This window comes from Bos javanicus, chromosome 5 (genome assembly GCF_032452875.1).
Source record: "Bos javanicus breed banteng chromosome 5, ARS-OSU_banteng_1.0, whole genome shotgun sequence".
NCBI classification, from domain to species: Eukaryota; Metazoa; Chordata; class Mammalia; order Artiodactyla; family Bovidae; genus Bos; species Bos javanicus.
Window position 1 is genome coordinate 59,738,098 of NC_083872.1, and position 9,519 is coordinate 59,747,616.

Genomic DNA, 9,519 nt, shown 5'->3' on the forward strand with positions numbered 1-9,519 from the left:
TATCAATTAGCACAGATGTTGAAGTAGTTAAGACAAAACCAATATAATATTGTACAGTAAAAATGAAACACTTGTTCAAACAACAAAAAAGAATATACAGTAAAGTTCATATTTAGAAAGCAGTCAGCACATGATAAAATCTTTGATGAGAAGAGCTATTTCTAGTTAGAGGTAGAATTTAATATTCTGCATGGAAGAAAGCAGTTTACTATTAAAGAATAAAATTATCTACTCAGAAAGAACAGAAAAAATTGCAGAGATTCATAAGGTTGAGTAAACCCAATGTGAAATGAATCAATGAGCAGAGAAATGTCATAGCTATGAACTGTTGAATTGAAAACTGTTTTCAATTCCTTCACTCATATTTCAACAACATCTTACTGATATCTACATTTTTGCTCATTGTTTTGAAAATAACAAAACCTTTGAAGCACATCTTTGAGAGCTTCTTTCACCTGCTGGTTCCTTAAGGTGTAAATGAAGGGGTTTAGTAAAGGACCAACAGAGGTGCTGAGCACAGCTACAACTTTACTTAAAGTCACACTTTTCTTAGCTGATGATTTCATATATGTAAAAATACAACTCCCATAAGTGATAGACCCAACAACCATGTGTGAGTAACAGGTGGAAAAGGCTTTTGTTGGTAGTTGAACAGAAGGCAATTTTAGAATGATTTTTTACGATGTATGTGTAGGAGAGGACCACCAACAACAGAGTGACTACAAGTGTCACCACAACTAAGACAAAAGCCATCAATTCTGGGATATGTGTGTCTGTGTAAGAGAGCTGAAGGATAGGGGAAGTGTCACAGAGGAACTGGTCAATTATTTTGGAAGCATAGAAACCCAGCTTAAGTTCTAAGACCAAAGGAGGAAATATAATTAGGAAGCCAGTTATCCAAGAGCTGAGCACAAACTGATGGCACACTTTTCTGTTCATAATGATTGGGTAATGCAATGGCTTATAGATGGCAGCATAGCAGTCATAGGATATGGCAGCCAAAAGATAAAATTCTGTAGCTCCTAATAGAAGAAAAAATAACAATTGTGTTACACTGCCACTGTAAGAAATTGTTTTGTCTCCAGTCAAAAGGCTGATCAAGAATTTTGGAATGCAGGCAGTTGTGAATGAAATCTCCAAGAAAGAGAAATTTTGAAGGAAGAGATACATTGGAGTCCTGAGACAGAGATCCAGAAAGGTGAGGAGGATAATGATTAAATTCCCCCTTACACTCAGGATGTAGTTGAAAAATAGAAACAGGAAAATCACAATTTGCAATTGTGGGTCATCTGTCAATCCTAGGAGTAGGAAGTCTATTTCCACTGAATGGTTCTTCATTTCCCCCTCTTATCAAAGCTAAAGGAAACAAAAACTAAGTTACAAGTTAGAAAAGAGTTTTCTTCATTCTCAGCCATAGAATGTTCCATATTCAGAAACATACCTCTGTGCAAATATTTTCTCAAGTCTACTTTGATTCCATCAAAATGAATATGTTGGTCAATGTCAATCATTTATATAAATATGAGATTTTCTCCTTGACAGAAGTCCTACTTACCATTAATAGAAGACTAAATTATTTGAAATTTTTCTCTGCAATTCAGTGTCAATCATTGAGCCACCTTTGAAAGACCTTATCCTAACATATTATTTATATGTTCATATTTTCTGTTTTCTGAATCTAGCAAATATCTCATCATTTTTATAAATTGATAAAATTTATAAATTTTTTAATAAATTTTAAGTTTTATAAAATTTATAAGTTCCATTTCTATTTCTTTCTTATGTACTTTGTTATTATCTTCTTTCAGTTATTTTCTTAACAGTCTTCCCTATTGGTCACAGGTAAAGAATCCACCTGCCAATGCAGGAGACTCAAGAGACACTGGTTTGATCCCTGGGTGGGGAAGATCCCCTGAAGGAGGAAATGGCAACTCACTCCAGTATTCATGCTAGGAAAATCTCATGGACAGAGGACCCTGGCGGGTTACAGCCCATGGGGTAGCAGAGACTCAGACATGACTGAGCACAGAGAGTGCATTTTCTTTACCTCCATTTGCTTGTCTCTCCATATACTTTATTAACAGGGCTTCCTTGGTGACTCAGCCCATAAAGAATCTGCCTGCAACAGAGGAGACCTGGGTTCCATCCCTGGGTCAGGAAGATCCCCAGGAGAAGGGAATGGAGACTCACTCCAGTATTCTTGCCTGGGAAATTCCATAGACAGAGGAGCATGGCCGACTATACTCCAGGGGATAGCAAATAGTTGTACATGAGCGAATGACTAACACTCTAAATTTCACATGAGAAAATTCTCAGTCATTAACAATCTTTAAATATATATGACTAAGGTAAAAACACAGAAAAACTAAAATTAGTATTTCTATATTAATCTTGCTTTTATTTTATTCAGTTTATAATAAACTTATGTTACTTTCCTTAATAGTCCACAGGTACATTGCTGCTACTGCTACTGCTAAGTCACTTCAGTCTTGTCCTACTCTGTGCGACCCCATAGCCAGCAGCCCACCAGGCTCCCCCGTAGCTGGGATTTTCCAGGCAAGAGTACTGGAGTGGGGTGCCATTGCCTCCTCTGATGTATACACTACCATATATCAAACACAGAGCTAGTGGGAAGCTACTGTATAGCACAACGTGTTACCCTGTGATGACCTAGAGGGGTGGGATGGGGACAGTCGGATGGTGGCTTAAGGAACAGAAGATATATGTATACATGTAGTTGATTCACTTCCTTGTACAGCAGGAATTAACACAAAATTGTAAAGCAATTATACTTCAATAAAAATAAAATAAGCACCCAATAGAAGGCATTTTTCACCTGTAATTGAAATATTTGTAATGTTAAAAGTTCCTTTATAGGTACCGACAACTAGTTTCTATGGAAAATGCTTTAAGACAATGATTTTTAAACTAAACATACTCTAATTTGAGCAATAACAATAATGGTTAATCTCTGCTACAATTAGTTTTAATTTCATTAGATAGTGTATGCACAAATAAACTGGTAGCATTACCAAAAAATGTACTTACAAAAAATAAAAAGCACCTATGTATGAAGAATCTCAAGAAATTCCTGCTGTCTCTTCATTTCTGAAGCCAAAATTCAACATTTAAGCTTTGTCAAAGTGGAAAATTCTGGGTCAGAACTTAGGTGTTTAGCTCTGAGCACTGAAATCTTATTCCCTAAGAAGCACAATGAATCCACCATTTCTTGAAAAATATGTGAACACAGATTTGAATAATCTCATACCTTATTTTGGTTAAGATTTCCTGCCTTAACTGTGGACAATCATAGATTACATCTTATGTGTAGTGTTAATCATCATCCAGAGCCCTCAACATTTGCATACAGTTTTGAGTATGCGGTAAAAGAAAAGAAAGAAAATTCATAATCATACCAGAGAGAGATTCAGAGAACAGAAGCCATGAAAATAACAGAAATAAAAAGAGACTCAAGAATATCCACACATATTTACCTTACAGTTTGAAAATAATGAGAAATAATTTCAATAAAGAGCTAATTACCAATGTAAAATAATTGGTATGAAGAGTCCAAGGAATACTTAGCCAATAATTAGAAGTAGAGGAATAAAGGTTCATGAAAGAAGACAACATGAAACATCGAAGGGAACAGCTACCCACTCCAGTTTTGTGGCCTGGAGAATTCCATGGACTGTATTCCATGGGGTCACAGAGTTGGACATGACTGACTGACTTTCACTTCACTTCACTTCACAATGGTTATCAGGAATTTATAGACCAGTGGGGATGAGATTCTTTAGAAGGAGAAATTTCAGAGGAAAAAATATAGTAAAATGTTTAGGAAAAAATTCAGCAGGATCAAGAGGATAAGCTCTCAATCATAGTCTACATTATTACTCTTGCAAAATAGAAACAGGAAAATAACAATTTACAGTATGGTTAATCTGTCAGTCTAAGCTGAATGAACTCTATCTCCAGTCATTGGTTCTCAATTTTCTTTTATGTATTTATCAAAACCACATGATAACTAGTGAAAGGTAATATTAAACTGACAAGCAAAGAAAGAAACTTTTTCAGAATCCTATTCATGAGCACCTATTTTTTCTGCATAAGTATCATATGATACAGTTATGTAGCAAACTGCTTTTGAGATCATGATATTCTAAGACTTCTTTCCTGTTAATTTGTATAGTCCCTATTTGTCAAAACATATATTTTTTTAATATTTCCAGTGTGACTCCTACAATAGGAATGTTTTAAAGAGTCAAGGCATATGTCCTTTGAATTATACTTTCTAATGATATTAAAAGAATAGTTGTAATATATTCTAAAGAGCTTCCCTAGTAGCTTAGTTGATAAAGAATCTGCCTGCAATGCAGAAGACCTGGGTTCAATTCTTGGATCAGGAATATCCCCTGGAGAAGGAAATGGCAACCCACTCCATCATTCTTGCCCAGAGAATCCTATGGACAGAGGAACCTGGCAGGCTACAGTCCATGGGGTTGCAATAGTCAGACACGACTTAGCGACAACCACCACCAATATATTCTAAATGTTTGTGGCTCAGCTGTTAAAGTATCCGCCTGCAATGCAGGAGACCTGGGTTCGGTCCCTGGGTTGGGAAGATCCCCTGGAGAAGGGAAAAGCTAGCCAGTCCAGAATTCTGGCCTGGAAAATTCCCATGGACTCTAGTCCATGGGGGCACAAAGAGTCCTACTTTCTCTTAAGAAGTTCTACCTAAATTTGACAAGCTGTGCTACATATTCAAGACAATTAAAAACAACAATAACACTAGTAAACTATTGGGGAATCAGAATTCAGAGGTCAGTGCTAATGGGAGGTGATATATCATAGACTATTAGAAGTAGTAGAGAAGATTGAGAATATAACTTTAATCTTCCTGGAATTGGGAAGAGAAGACCTCAATAATGCTAGGTCCTTATTAGGAGTGTCAGTGTATCTTTTATGGTAAGTAACTATTGAAAATATTGAAATGAAGCATTTCAGAGTACTCTAATGAAAAATTAATGGCTCAACTGGAAGGCAATGTATTTTTAATCAAACTCTATCTTGGTTAACACATAACAGAATCATAACTTGAGAATATTGAGAGATTCTTAATCTTTTCCTATGTTAGACTGTCTCAATATGGAACATGCATACATATATATAACATATATATATTATTTTCACTTATGTGCTCTTAAAACTTACAGAAGTTATATAATGCTCCATGAGCATTATATCTATTTTCTCAAAATGGAAAATGTAGATATACAAATAATCAAGAGAAAATTTAATTATTTTACTCTTTCAAAAATACTATTCATGGATAAAATATGTTTTAATGTTCACCTCATTACCAAGCTGAACAGAAATCTGTAAAATAATCCAATCAATTACATAATTTATGTGTATTTCTCCCTGACTACACTGTATTCTATTCTTTTAGATAGTATTCAAATCAAGACCCATAGTTAAAGTAAAAAAGAAGTAAAAAATATATTATGGTTTAATGCTCGTATATTTCTGGCAAAAAATCATCAAACATACTGTGTACCTGTGAAAAATTTTTAATTTATTTTAATTGGCTAATTACTTTACAATATTGTGGTGGGTTTTGCCATACATTGACATGAATCAGCCTCTGTGAAAATGTTTTAATCATATTTCATATTTTAAATTTTAGTCAAACATAGAAATTGCTTTGATGAAAAAAATCCTGATCATTACCAACAAAGGTATAATAGGAATATATTTTTTAATAGGAATATTAAGTATAGGAATTTCAAAATTACTTAAGGAAGGAAAAATTCAGTTATTCCACTAATTTGGTTTAATTGTTAAGAGATATAGGCATATATTTTTATGTCCATGTGTATGACACTCTGAAAGGAATGAATACATTTGGTGAGCATTGTTCTCCTTCATTTAGCAGATATTTACAATCACTCTCCAATTAGCTTCAGAAGTGTACCAAGTTATTGAAGGGGGTGCTTATTGGGTATGTAAACATTGTATTTCATTTTTAATTTTAATTTTTAAAATAAACCAGCAAGATAATACACTTTTCTTTCATAATTCAACTACTTATAAAACTTAACAATTCTCAAATAGAAACCAAACAACTAGTTCCTAGGGAAAGTCACATAGCAATCATTTTTTAAAATATCTCCTAATTTGAATAATAGCTCTAATGTTTAATCTCTGCTACACGTTTCTTTCAGCTCATTAAATAGATTATGCATGAATAAATTGGTTGTATTACAAAATATAAATTAATGTTAATATTTAACCTCAGACATGCAGATGACACCACACTTATGGTAGAAAGCAAAGACGAACTAAAGAGCCCCTTGAAAGTGAAAGAGAAGAGTGAAAACGTTGACTTAAAACTCAACATTAAGAAGACTAAGACCATGGCATCTGATCCTATCACTTCATGGCAAATAGATGGGGAAACAATGGAAACAGTGACAGACAATGGCACCCCACTCCAGTATTCTTGCCTGGAAAATCCCATGGATGGAGGAGCCTGGTAGGCTGCAGTTCATGGGGTCGCTAGGAGTCGGACACGACTGAGCGACTTAACTTTCACTTTTCACTTTCATGCATTGAAGAAGGAAATGGCAACCCAGTCTAGTGTTCTTGCCTGGAGAATCCCAGGGACAGGGGAGCTTGGTGAGCTGCCGTCTCTGGGGTTGCACAGAGTCAGACACGACTGAAGCGACTTAGCAGCAGCAGCAGCAAAATCGCTGCAGATGGTGACTGTAGCCATGAAATTAAAAGACACTTGCTCCTTCCTTGGAAGAAAAGTTATGACCAACCTAGACAGCATATTAAAAAGCAGAGACATTACTTTGCCAACAAAGGTCCATCTAATCAAAGCTGTAGTTTTTCCAGTAGTCATGTATGGATGTGAGAGTTGGACTATAAAGAAAGCTGAGAGCCAAAGAACTGATGCTTTTGAACTGTGGTTTGGAAAAGACCCTTGAGAGTCTCTCGGACTGCAAGGAAATCAAGCCAGTCAATCCTAAAGGAAATCAGTCCTGAATATTCATTGGAAGGACTGATGTTGAAGCTGAAACTCCAATACTTGGGCCACCTGATGCGAAGAGCTGACTCAGTAGAAAAGACCCTGATGCTGGGAAAAATTGAAGGCAGGAGGAGAAGGGGACAACAGAGGATGAGATGGTTGGATGGCATCACCGACTCTATGGACATGAGTTTGAGTAAACTCGGGGAGCTGGTAATGGATAGGGAAGCCTGGCATGCTGCAGTCATGGGGTCGCCAAGAGTTGGACACAACTGAGTGACTGAACTGAACTGAACTGAACCTAAATATAAATGTAGTATAATATTTACATTGCTTGCTACATTAAATATAACTTACATAAAACTAGTTTATATTCCTAATAACTAAAACTCAAAGAGAAAAGAAACACTTTGAAAATTGGAATAACTACTTTCATATAGTCAGAGGAAAAGGAAGAGAGATGAGAAAAAAGTTTCTATTGAAGAACAGGAAGAAAATTAGCTTCATTGAAACAAGGCTTTTGTAAAAATCACTGTGAAAAGAGAGAAAGATGATTATCAAATGTAATAAAAGGGAGGAAACTACAATTATATACACTATTATTATTATTATAGACACCTTCATTTATTTCCTTAATACATCATGCAATAACATATTCACTTGTTTGAAAAAGAAACAACTGTGTGTATTATATTCACTAAAGCTTTTTTCACTTGTTGGTTCTGTAAGCTATAGATGAAAAGATTCAAAAGCGTGGCAATGGAGGTATTGAGTAGTGCTATTCCCTTTTAAAAACATTCTCTTTGACTGATGGTTTAACATACATGAAGATGCAGCTGCGATTAGAAAAGAATATCACAATCATGTGAGAACATGTTGAAAATGCTTTTTTCCTCTGCTTAGTTGAAGGGATTTTCAGAATTGTTAACGCAATATAGGTACATGATGTGAATACCATTGACAATGGGACCACAAGAGTCATCAAAGCAGAAAGGAATCCCATTGTCTCAGTGAGCTGTGTGTCTGAGCAGGAGATCTGCAGGAAGGTAGCTGGGTCACACATGAAATGATCAACAATGTTGGAAGCACAAAAGCCAAGGTTTAGGGTTAAAAGGAGAGGTACAAAGATGATCAAAAAGCCAGCAATCCAACAACAGAAGATAAGAAGTGTGCAGATTTTACTGTTCATGATGGCTGTATAATGCAGGGGCTTATGGATGGCAACATAGCAGTCATGGGACACAGCTGCCAACAAGTAAAATTCAAATGCTTCAAGTAATAAGCTAAAAACAACTGTGCAATACAACCATTATAGGAAATAGTTTTGTCCTCCATTTCCATAATAATTAGAAATTTAGGGATGCATGTAGTAGTAGTAGTAGTCGGAGAAGGCAATGGCACCCCACTCCAGTACTCTTGCCTGGAAAACCCCATTGATGGAGGAGCCTGGTAGGCTGCAGTTCATGAGGTCGCTAAGAGTCGGACACGACTAAGCGACTTCACTTTCACTTTTCACTTTCATGCTTTGGAGAAGGAAATGGCAACCCACTCCAGTGTTCTTGCCTGGAGAATCCCAGGGACAGAGAAGCCTGGTGGGCTGCCGTCTCTGGGGTCGCACAGAGTCAAACACGACTGAAGCGACTTAGCAGCAGCAGCAGCAGTAGTAAAGAATATTTCTAAAAAGGAAATATTCTGAAGAAAAAAATATATGGGGGTCTTGAGGTGAGGATCCACCATGGTGAGAGTGATGATGGTGAGGTTACCAGTGATGCTTAAAAAGTAGGTGAGAAGTAGGAAGATAAATAATACAATTTTCATTTGTGGATCATCAGTCAAACCTGCCAGGATAAACACTGTCATTCTTGTGTGATTTCCCATTAATGCCCTCTACTTTACGAGGTCTACACAGAGGGAAAAAAAACAAAATGGAAAGGAAGAAAACAATGTTCCCATTTGGAAAATGACAAGGGAGATAACTAGTGTCTAAGGTAGAGTTAGAAAATTGAAATTTCAGATGGGAAACACACTGCTCCTTCATGTTATAAAAATGGTTAATGCCAGGAAGAACAATCCTTTGCATTTCCAGGGTATCTGGACAGTTGATTCAAAGTTTCCCTTCTAATTTGACCACTGAAAAATACATGTGATCATATTAATTGTTGGTTGATTTTAAGTGAATAAATTCAAGGAAAATTAAGCAGACTATTAAAGCATAGAAACACGTTTTTCCACCCTTAATTTTGGACAAGAATTATGATGGATGTCATTTTCTGTTTTGCATAAGAGCGCCTGAGTACACGTCATCACTCCATGTTTCGTATTTAACGCAAACACACACACACACACACACACCCCTAGCTATCATCAATAAATAAGACTAGTACACTTTTGCTATTGTACTCAATCAAACTCAAATTTCTGATTAATGTTTCATTTACTTTCATGGCAAATGAGATCCAGTTTTATGTATATGAATATGAGAC

The 9,519-nt window shown here is 36.0% G+C and overlaps 2 pseudogenes; both read right to left on the minus strand.

Moving 5' to 3' along the window:
* Positions 1-377: 377 nt before the first annotated feature.
* LOC133248908 (olfactory receptor 6C6-like) lies at positions 378-1,338 on the minus strand (annotated as a pseudogene).
* A 6,354-nt stretch (positions 1,339-7,692) lies between these two features.
* LOC133248909 (olfactory receptor 6C3-like) lies at positions 7,693-8,914 on the minus strand (annotated as a pseudogene).
* Between the last annotated feature and the right edge of the window lie 605 nt (positions 8,915-9,519).